The sequence below is a fragment of the Plecotus auritus genome (assembly GCF_963455305.1).
Source record: "Plecotus auritus genome assembly, chromosome: X".
Taxonomy (NCBI): Eukaryota; Metazoa; Chordata; class Mammalia; order Chiroptera; family Vespertilionidae; genus Plecotus; species Plecotus auritus.
The window spans coordinates 45,465,946-45,477,979 of NC_137784.1; the positions used below are offsets into that span (position 1 = coordinate 45,465,946).

General features: G+C 40.2%; 1 protein-coding gene across 2 annotated transcripts in view; it reads left to right on the forward strand.

Moving 5' to 3' along the window:
• The window catches only part of ZC3H12B (zinc finger CCCH-type containing 12B), a gene marked incomplete at its 3' end in the record, with an annotated part of 330,007 nt that overhangs the window by 222,602 nt on the left and 95,371 nt on the right, over window positions 1-12,034 (forward strand). For both annotated transcript variants that reach the window (XM_080652972.1, XM_080652973.1), the window contains exon 2: window positions 3,339-3,505. The remainder of the gene's footprint in view (window positions 1-3,338; window positions 3,506-12,034) is intronic.

Below are 12,034 nucleotides of genomic sequence, written 5' to 3' on the forward strand. Positions count from 1 at the left end.
ATAAACTCAAAATGGATAAAGGACTTAAACATAAGACAGGAAACCATAAAAATACTAGAGGAATCCACAGTCAGAGAAATCTCAGACATATGCCAAAGCAATTTATTCACCGATACTACTCCTAGTGCAATGGAAACTAAAGAGAAAATAAACAAATGGGACTACATCAAAATAAAAAGCTTTTGTACAGCAAAAGAAACCATCAACAAAACAACAATAAAGCCCACTGTATGGGAGAACATATTTGCAAATGTTATCACTGATAAAGGTTTAATCTCCAATATCTACAGGGAACTTATACAACTTAATAAAAGATAAATGATCCAATCAAAAAATGGGCAATGGACCTAAATAGAATCTTTTTGAAAGAAGATAGAAGGAAGGCCAAGAGACATATGAAAACATGCTTAAAGTCATAATTATCCGAGAAATGCAAATCAAAACGACAATGCAGTACCATCTCACACCTGTCAGAATGGCAATCATCAACAAATCAACAAACGACAAATGCTGGTGAGGATGTAGAGAAAAAGAAATCCTCGTGCACTGCTGGTGGGAATGCTGACTGGTGCAACCACTGTGGAGAATAGTATGGAGTTTCCTCACAAAACTAAAAATGGAGCTCCCATTTGACCCAGTAATCCCACTTCTAGGAATATATCCCAAGAAACTAGAAACACCAATCAGAAAGGATATATGCACCCTTATGTTCATAGCAGCACAATTCACCTTAGCTAAGATTTGGAAACAGCCCAAATGCCCATCAGCAGATGAGTGGATTAGAAAACTATGGTACATCTACACAATGGAATACTATGCTGCTGTAAAAAAGAAGGAATGCTTACCATTTGCAGCAGCATGGATGGATCTGGAGAGCATTATGTTAAATGAAATAAGCCAGGCAATGAAAGAAAAATACCACATGATCTCACTCATTTATGGAAAATAAAGAACATTATAACCTGATGAACAAAAAGATAGATATAGAGGCAGTAAAGCACCGAACAGACTGTCAATTTACAGCGGGAAAGCAGGGGAGTGTTGGGGAGGGGGTGAAAGAGATCAACCAAAGGACTTGTATGCATGCATGGAAGCACAACCAATGGACACAAGACACTGAGGGGGTGGGTTGAGGGCGACAGGTGCTAGGGGAGGCTGGGGGAAGGTCAATGGGGGGAAAAAAAGAGATATATGTACCACTACATGTAATACTTTAAACAATAAAAAATTAAAATAATTTAAAAAGTCACTAATCATCCAAGAGATGCAAATCCTAACAACAATGAGGTACCATCTCACACCTGTCAGAATGTCTATCATCAACAAATCAACAAACGACAAGTGCTGGAAAGGATGTGGAGAAAAGGGAACCCTCCTGCACTGCTGGTGGGAGTGCAGATTGCTGCAGGTACTGTGGAAAACAGTATGGTGTTTCCTCAAAAAATTAAAAATGGAACTTCCGCCCTGACCGGTTTGGCTCAGTGGATAGAGCATCAGCCTGCAGACTGAAGGGTCCAGGGTTCAATTCAGGTCAAGGGCATGTACCTTGGTTGCGGGCACATCCCCAGTAGGAGGTGTGCAGGAGGCAGCTGATCATTGTATCTCTCTCATTGATGTTTCTAACTCTCTATCCCTCTCCCTTCCTCTCTGTAAAAAATCAATAAAATATATTTTTAAAAAATAAAATAATAATGGAACTTCCATTTGACCCAATAATCCCACATCTAGGAATATATCCCAAGAAAACAAAAACACCAAAGAGAAAGGATTTATGCACCCCTATGTTCATAGCAACACAATTTACAATAGCTAAGATTTGGAAACAGCCTAAGTGCCTATCAGCAGATGAGTGGATTAAAAAAAGTGGTAGATCTACACAATGGAATACAATGCTGTGGTAAAAAAAGAAGGAACTCTTACCATTTGCAAAAGCATGGATGGAATTGGAGAGCATTATGCTAAGCAAAATAAGCCAGTCAAAGAAAGATAAATATCACATGATCTCGCTCATTTGTGGAATGTAATGACAAACAAGCTGATGAACAAAAATAGATTCAGAGACATAGATGCATGAAACAGACCATCCAACCTCAGTGGGAAGGCGGGAGCGGGGGTGGGGGCGGAGGGTAAGAGATCAACCAAAGGACTTGTAACATGCATATATGCCTAACCCGTGGAGACAGACAGTTGGGGGGTGAGGGCATGTGCTGGAGATAGGAGCAGCCTGAGAGAGGTCAATGGGCTTGAAAGGAGACTTATTTAATATTTTAAACAATAAAGAATTTTTTGAAAAACTCCACAAAACTTTGTTAGGCCATATTTTACTCCTGGACCATGATTGAATGCTCTGAATCTTTGATGGCAAACATGTTTTGAACCATTTCAAAATAGAAAACGCACCAAAACCGGTTTGGCTCAGTGGATAAAGCATCAGCCTGCGGACTGAAAGGTGCCAGGTTCGATTCCAGTCAAGGGCACGTACCTTGGTTGCGGGCACATCCCCAGTGGGAGGTGTGCAGGAGGCAGCTGATCGATGTTTCTAACTCTCTATCCCTCTCCCTTCCTCTCTGTAAAAAATCAATAAAATATATTTAAAAAAAATAGAAAACGGTAATTGGTTATCAGTTAATGATTTAGCATTTTAAAATTTTCTAAACGATCGTTCATTAATTTATCTTGGAGTAATTTAGAAGGAAATGGCTAAAATGTTCAAAACTATTCTTATCTAAGTGTTCTCCTTTCTGTCAACTTTGTAAACTGCGTGTGTGACTTTTTAGTTAATTAGACCATGAAGGAACCAAAGGATAGAAAATTCTCCTGCAGATGAAATTTAATACACTTCAAGTCATTAGGAGATTAATATTTATTCTGAATTGTGATCCTTGAAGTCTATATATTATTTTGTTTTGCATAGAAGATCAACAATAAGAAATAGTTATAACTAATCTGCAAATTTTACATAGGATCTATCTGGAAACATTCTGCTACTTAATGAAAATCTAGATAAAGTAGTTCTTAAATTCGCTGCTCATGTGTGTTTTTCTTTTTTCAAAAATGTGTGTATGTGCTTGTGCACATATGAATGTATACATAATTCAACTACTGTTCTTTTGGACTGTATCATTTATATAGTTACAACATAAGTTCTCTTAGGCCTGTGGAAGATGTTGAGTGTCGGTATATAGATTTGCAAAATTATTGAAATGAACTATCAACCTTTGGGATCCAAATCTCTTGCTGCCCTGACTACAGTACTGAACTTTAAGTGGGTAAAAGGTACTTCAGAGGAAGGTTTGCCTTTGGCTCATGCAACTCTGTTGTAATTTCCCTTTCCCAAGGTTCTGGATTCTTGGACATTTCTGCTTCAACAACAGAGGATAAAAGTCATGATGTGATGGATAAGCTACACAAGAAAGAAATACAGATGTGGACCACAGGCCTTCAAAAAATATTGAGTTTGCTGAGGAGCTGTGCCAGAAGTTGGAAATGTCTAAGTTGTTAAGAAGTGAGTACTTTGGTAGTTATTTTTTAAATATATGTTTTTATTGACTTTAGAGAGAGGGATAGAATGAGAGAAATGTCAATTGGCTCTCTCTCACACATATCCCAACCAGGAATTGAAATGCAACCTAGGTATGTGCCCAGACAAGGAATCCAACTGGCAACCCTTCAGTGCACAGGAGAACACTCAACTGAGCCACATTGGCCAGGGCCTGGTGGTAATTGGTATTAAGGGGTCTGTGTGTGCATCAGAGATTCAGAGAGAAAGAGTAGACTTTAGTGAGAAGACTATCATTATCTTTGTAATATAAAAAGCTGAGGCTACTTTTATAAGAAAATTAAGCTTTCAGAAAAATTGAGCTGTCAAAGCAATTGTGAAAATCTGAAGTACACAGATAATATTACCTTCTTTTTTCTTTTACTTATCTTTATTGTTGAGAGTACTACAGATATCCCCTATTTTCTCCCATTGCCCTATTCCTCCTGGTTCTGCCCCACCAGGCCTTCACCACACTGTTTTCTGTGTACATGGGTTATGCATATATGCATGTAAGTTCTTTGGTTAATCTTTCCCCCAGCCACATCCCTTCTTTCTGTGATCCACCAGTCTATACCATGCTTCCATGCCTCTGGACGTATTTTGTTCATCAGCTTATTTTGTTCATTAGATTCCACATATGAGAGAGATCAAGTGATACTTGTCTTTCCCTGACTGGCTTATTTCACTTAGCATAATACTCTCCAGGTCTGTCCAATGCTGCACCAAAGAGTTAGAGATCCTTCTTTTTTATACCTCCTTCTTTTTTATACCTACACTAGAGGCCTAGTGCATCAATTCCTGCACAGGTAGGATCTTGCCAGCCCGCCCTGATGGGGGCTGATCAGGCTGGGCCAGTGGGAGGCAGGGGACACAGGATGTTGGCCAGCTGGCCCCACTCTCTCTCAGAGTAGAGGGGGCAATTGGGGGCAGGGCCATCTGGGGGGAGAGGCCATGGGCGGTTGGCCGGCCAGCCCCACCCCCAATCGGGAGGTGCCAATTGGGGGCTGGGCCAGCGGGGAGAGGGGTTTTGGGAGGTTGGGGGGGGCTTACATTTTCTAATTTTTAATGCAAAAAATAATGTAAACATTAAAAGAGTTTCATTTTGGCCCTCTTAAGTTGATATCACTTCTAGTTAAATTTTCCCATTTCTGTAAGTACTTGCCAGCAAAGGCTTCCTATTTATTGTATATCTTCAGGAATATTAATGGGGGTTGGGAGCTGGGAGTTTCTACCCTTGTAGGTATGATTTCCCATATTAATTTTATTTTGGGATCTGCAGAGCCTGAACAAAATTTCTAGGGGTATTATGTAGTGGATTGAGGTGTGCTGGTTATGAGTTGAGGTCCATAGGGATGTCACCTCCTAAGTCATCTCAACCCTCTTACATATCTTGTTTCCTCTCATGGGCTATCTAAAATAGCCATGAGTACTCAAAGTGCTAGGTAACCAACCTTTATTTGTGTGGCCTTGAATAAGTCAATTTTTTAATTACAGTTGAGTTGGAATTCTCTATGGGGCTCTTGGGTGTCATGAGCGATACCCCCTGACACCTCCCGAAAGATTCTTAGTCACCTAAGAATACCCAAAAATGAAGCTGGAGGGAGGAAATGTCCCTTATCTTTGGAAATGAAAGAGTTCAGGCTCTCATTGATTCAGCAAAAACATTTTTTTCAGACTCTCAGAGAGCAATTCCAGTTGAAAAAAACAACATTAAAAACCAGCCAGCTATTTTTTTCTCTTGTCCTGTGTTCTTAACCCTCATCTTTAGCCTGGGTTCTCTCAACTCTTAACCTTTAGCTCCACCTTAAGGATTAAAAAACAAAACAAAACACAGCTCAAGTAAAATATCCGGGACACTACAAAAGCAGTCCTGATAAGGAAGTTCATAGCACTACAGGCCTACCTAAAAAAAACAAGAAAAATTAATAATAAACTATTTGATAAACATGCTCCCAGGACCAAACTGGAATTACAACTAAAATACAAAAACAAAAAAACACCCTGAATAGTCAACTGTAGACTAGCTGGAGATAACTATGATAACCAAGGACAGAAAGTGGAGACAACACAGTGACTGGCAGGAAGGGTGGAGGTGTGAAAGGGCTGGCTGGTTCCCACAGAGATATCAAGCCGGTTCTGGAGAGATATCTTAGCTGTGGGAGGCTTCTAGTGAGAACTGTGCAGTCTAATCCCTAAGCTGAGCCCCCCAGCAGAGAGCACCAGAACTGAGAAAAGTGCCCACATAACATCTGGCTGTGAAAAAACAGCAGGGTTGCTGTCTGCCAGGGAGAGACAGCTGGAGATGCAGGCTCCCTCTTAAAAGGCCAACACAATATTTTGAGTGCAGCCACTCAACTTGGGTTCTGGCAGAGGGAGGGCAGAATGGACTGGAGCTGTATAAATATAAGCCAGGGTTGGGGACTCTGGGGTTAGAGCTCAGGAAGTAGGCACCTCAGTTTCCTGTGCTGAGTCATTCCCTTGTGATGTGGAGGTCATCTTTCTCAGTTGACCCACACTATTGGAAAATTCCTTGCCCCATCAGTTTCTGAGGCCCATGCATTTAACAGTAGTTGGCAAACTGTGGCTCGCGAGCCACATGTGGCTCTTTGGCCCCTTGAGTGTGGCTCTTCCACAAAAATACCACGGCCTGGGCAAGTCTATTTTGAAGAAGTGGCATTAGAAGAAGTTTAAGTTTTAAAAATGTGGCTCTCAAAAGAAATTTCAATCATTGTACTGTTGATATTTGTCTCTGTTGACTAATGAGTTTGCCGACCACAGCATTAAGAGATTGGGAATAATAATTAGCCTCCAGGCAGAAGCAATTGCCCCATCCTGTTGGAAAACCTCTCACTCCACCTGTGGATGATTGCCTGAGGCTACTCCAGACTGAATCCAATCAGTCTGCACACAGATGCTGGAGGCTTTGAGTCTTTGTGTGATCTAATTAGGCAGAAACAACAGTTTGGGTCCCCACTGTAGACACCATCCTAGACTGCTTAGCGAGGCAAAAGCCAGCGGGACCCCAAGTGCCTGCAGGTGACATCTGCAGGACCAGTTCCGTGGGGGAAGGGAGTACAGCTCAGAACAGGGACAATCAAGGTGAGAGACTAAAGGCAGACCCAGCACTGGGCTAAGGTAAACCCAGCCACTGGACTACTGGGGGATTCAACCTTTAAAATCTCAATCAGATTGCCCAGGCCCAGAAAGGGACAGTGACTCATATTACCTGTACTAGGGAAGGTAGCAGGAAGCCCAGAATAGACACACCAAGGGACCTGATTCAGCAACATCAGAGCAAAATCCAGTGAGCCCCAGAAATAGTGGGTCAAAGCACCTGTATAATAGTGGGCACAAGAAAATTGGGGATTGAACTTCACTGGCAGCAAGTCAGAGGGGAGATCCCTCCCCCAAATTGGACATCAACAATCAAATCCAAATTACAGCAGAAAAGCTCAAGGGTCATTTCTAGAACTTTCAGCTCAGTTTATCAAATAGACTACACCACTGAACCCCTCAAGACACTTTCTACATAAGTCCATTCCACAAAAACTGGGAGGCATAGGAGTTCTATCTAACATATAGAAGCAAATACAAAGAAGGAAGCAACACCCAAATGAGAGAAAGGAATGCATCTCCATAAAAAGAACTAAATGAGATGGATGCAAGCAACCTATCAGACATAGAGTTCAAAGCAATGGCTATATATATACTTAAGGAACCTAATGAAAATTACAACAGCATGAAAAGGGAAATAGAGACCATGAAAAGAACCAGACAGATATGAAGAATTATATATCTGACATCAAGTAGACACTGGAAGGTATTAAACATAGATTGGATGAAGCAGATGATCAAATCAGTGATTTGGAAGACAAGGTAGAAGTAAATACCCAATTAGAACATCAAAAAGAAAAAAGAATTAAAAAGCAGGAAGATAGTTTAAGGGAGCTCTGGGACAACATGAAATGTAATAACATCCACATTACAGGAATACCAGAAGGGGATGAGGGTGAGCAAGGAACAGAGAACCTATTTAAAGAAATAATGACGGAATCCTAGCCAGTTTGGCTCAGTGAATAGAGTGTCAGCCTATGGACTGAAGGGTCCTAGGTTCAATTCTGGTATGGGCACATGTCTGGGTTGTGATCTGGGTCCTCAGTAAGGGGAGTGCAGGAGGCAGCCGATCAATGGTTCTCTCTCATCATTGATGTTTCTGTCTCCCTCTTCCTTCCTCTCTGATTTTTATAATCAATAAAAATATATTTTAAAAAAACGAACAAACAACAACAAAAAAGAACACAGAAATAATGACAGAAAACTTCCCCAACCTGGAAAAGGAAAATGTCACAAAAGTTCAGGAGGAACAGAGAGTCTCAATCAGAATGAACCCAAAGAAACCCACACCTAGACACATCATAATTAAAATGGCAAATGTTAAAGACAAAGAATCTTAAAGGCAACAAGAGAAAGACAGAAAATTACCTATAAAGGAGTTCCCATTAGAATGTCAACTGGCTTCTCAAGAGGAACACTTCAGGCTAGAAGGGAGTGGCATGAAGTACTCCAAGTAATGAAAAGCAAAGGCCTAAATCTAAGACTACTGTATCCAGCAAGGTTATTTAAAATTGAAAGTGAAATAAAAAGCTTTCAGACCAAAAAAAAAAAAAGTTTAAAAGAGTACATTACCACCAAACCAGAATTCAATAAATGTTAAAAGGACTGCTTTAAGAAGAAGAAAAGGAGAGAGGATTGTAGCCATAAAGAAAATAAAAATGGCAATAAATAAATATCTATCAATAATAACCTTAAATGTAAATGGATTAAATGCTTCAATCAAAAGACATAGAGTGACTGAATAGATAAGAAAAGATGATCCAACTATATGCTGTCTACAAGAGACCTACATCAGAACAAAAGATACACACATATTGAGAGTAAAGGGATGGAAAATATATTTCCTGAAAATGGAAAGGATAAAAAAGCTAGAGTAACAATACTCATATCAGACAAAATAGACTTCAAAACAAAGGGCATAACAAGAGACAAAAAATGCCACTTCATAATACTAAAGGAATGATTCAAAAAGAAAATATAACCCTTGTAAACATATATGCATCCAAGTACATAAAAAACTCTTGATGGACTTTAAGGGAGAGATTGACAGCAATACAGTCATAGTATGGGACTTCAACACCCAACCTATATCACTGGATAGATCTTCCAGACAAAAAATTAACAAGGAAACAGAGGCCTTAATTGATACACTAGAACAGATGGGTCTAACCAATATTATAGAGCATTTCACCCCAAAGCAACTAAATATACATTCTTCTCAAGTGCACATGGAACATTCTCAAAGATAGACCACATGTTAGGGCACAACACAAGTATATACAAATTCAAGAAGAATGATATAATACCAAGCATCTTTTTTTGTCACAATGCCATGCAATTCGAAATAAACTACAATAGAAAAAACCCTCAAGAACACTGAAATACATGGAGGCTAAATAGCATGTTATTAAACAATGAATGGGTTACCAATGAAATCAAGCAAGAAATTAAAAACTTCCTGCAAGCAAATGAAAATGAACACACAACCACCCAAAACCTATGGGACATAGTGAAAGCAATCCTGAGAGAGAATTTTATAGCACTGCAGGCCTATCTCAAGAAACAAGAAAAAGGACTATTAAACTATCTAATCCTACAACTAAATGAATTAGAAAGAGAACTGCAAAATAAAAAAAGCCCAAAAGAAGTAAAAGGAAGGAAATAATAAATATTGGAGTGGAAGTAAATGACATAAAGACTAAAAAAATAAAACCATACAAAAGATCAATAAATCCAAGATCTGGTTCTTTAAAAAGATAAACCAGATTGATAAACTCCTAGCCAGACTCATCGAGAAACAAAGAGAGAGAACCCAAATAAATAAAACCAGAAATTCAAGAAGTGATATAACAATGTACACCACAGAAATACAAAGGATTGTAAGCAAATACCATGAACAACGACATGCCAACAAACAGGACAACCTGGGTGAAATGGACAAATTCCTAGAAACATACAATCTTCCAAAACTCAATCAGGAAGAATCATAACACCTGAGTAGGCCAATAACAACTGATGAAATTGAAGTAGTAATTTAAAAATTCCTAGCAAACGCAAGTCCTGAACCAGATGGATTTAGAGGTGAATTTTACCAAACATTGAAAGAAGAACTAACACCTATCCTACACAAACTATTCCAAAAAAATTCAAGAGGAAGGAACAATCTCTTTTTGCAAAGCCAGCATTATCATAATTCCAAAACCAGATAATGACACTACAAAGAAAGAAAAATACAGTCCAATACCTGTGATGTACATAGATGCTAAAATCCTCAAAATATTAGCAAATCAGATCCAGCAATATATTAAAAAGATCAGCCCTACCATGTTTGGCTCAGTGGATAGATCCTCAGCCTAGAGACTAAAGGGTCCCAGGTTCAATTCCGGTCAAGGACACATGCCTGGTTGTGAGCTTGATCCTCAGTAGGGGGTGTGAAGGAGGCAGCCAATAAATGACTCTCTCTCATCATTTATGTTTCTATTTGTCTTTCCCTCTCCTTTTCTCTCTGAAAAAGAAAATATATATGACTATATATATATATATATATATATATGTGTGTATATATATATATATATATATATATATATATATATATATATATATAAAAGATCATTCACCATGACCAAGTGGGATTTATTCCAGGGATGCAAGGCTCAGGATGCATTGCAACAGTATTTGCAAATCAATAAATGTGATACATCACATTAACAAATTGAAAGATAAAAATCACATGATAATATCAATTGATGCAGAAAAACCATTCGATGAAATTCAGTACCCTCTTTTGATAAAAACTCTCAGTAAAGTGGAAATAGAGGGACCATACCTCAACATAATAAAGGTCATATATCACAAACCTACAGCCAACATCATACCCAATGGGCAAAAACTAAAAACATTTCCCTCAAGAATAGGAGCAAGGAAAGAATGTCCGCTTTCCCCACTCTTATTCAACATAATACTGGAAGTCCTAGCCACAGCAACCAGACAACATGAAGAAATAAAAGGCATCCAAATTGGAAAGGAGGAAGTAAAACTGTCATTGTTCACAGATGACATGATATTGTACATAGAAAACCCTAAAGACAGGAGTTTAGACTTAATAAATGAATTTGGCAAGGTATCAGGCTACAAAATCAACCTCCACAAATTGATGGCATTTTTATAAACCTACTAGAGGCCCGGTGCACGAAATTCATGCATGGGGGGGCGGTCCCTCAGTCTGACCTGCACCCTCTCCAATCCAAGACCCCTCAGGGGATGTCTGACTGCCTCTCGCAATCTGGGACCGCTGGCTCCTAACTGCTCACCTGCCTGCCTCCCTGATCACCCCTAACCCCCCTGCCTGCCTGCCTGATCACCACTAACCACCTCTGCCTGCCTGATTGCCCCTAACCACCTCTGCCTGCCTGCCTGATCGCCCCTAACTGCTCCCCTACTGGCCTGATCACCCCTAATCGCCTCTGCCTTGCCCTGCACCTGGGACCCAGGATTCCCTCCTCCGGCTGGTCGCAGGCACCTGGCACCTGGGCTTTCCTCCCTCTGGCCAGCCACAAGCACCCAGGACCCTGGCCCGCTTCGCCCGGGCCGGCTGCAGCCACAGGGGACCATGGGTGGGTGGATTCACCTGGGCCGTAGCCACAGGTGCCCGGGACCGCGAGGCAGGTGGCTTGTCCCTCTCCCAGGGCGCAGGCACAGCCACTGGCACCCAGGGCCATGGGGTAGGCTGCTTGTCCCTCTTCCGGGCCGCAGCCTGGCTGGTCCCCATTCCTCTCTTGAGAGCTCATTTGTGCCTGGCTGGTCCCCATTCCTCTCTTGCTAGCTCATTTGTGCCTTGCTGGTCCCAATTTCTCTCTCCCCAGTGTTGAGTGTCTGAGCAGTTAAGGTGTGATGGCATGAGGGCATAACTATGTGAGGGCATGATGACCATTTGCATATTAGCTCTTTTATTATATAGAATAATGAACTCTCAAAAAGAGAAACTAAAAAAGCAATCCCATTTACCATTGCAACAACAACAAAAAACACAAGACACCTAGGAATAAACTTAATCAAGGAGGTAAAAGACCTATACTTGGGAAACTATAGGACACTGAAAAAAGAAAAAGCAGAAGATACAAACAAATGGAAGAGTATATTATATTCAGGGATTGTAAAATTAACATCATTAAAATGTCCATATTACCCAAAGCAATCTAAAGATTTAACATAATCCCCATTAAAATACCAATGTCATTCTTCACAGAGCTAGAACTCCAAAAATTTACATGGAACCATAAAAGACCCCCAAAATCTGTAGCAATCTTGAGAAAGAAGAACAAACTAAGAGGGATCACAATACCAGATATCAAACTATACTACAGAGCCATTATTACCAAA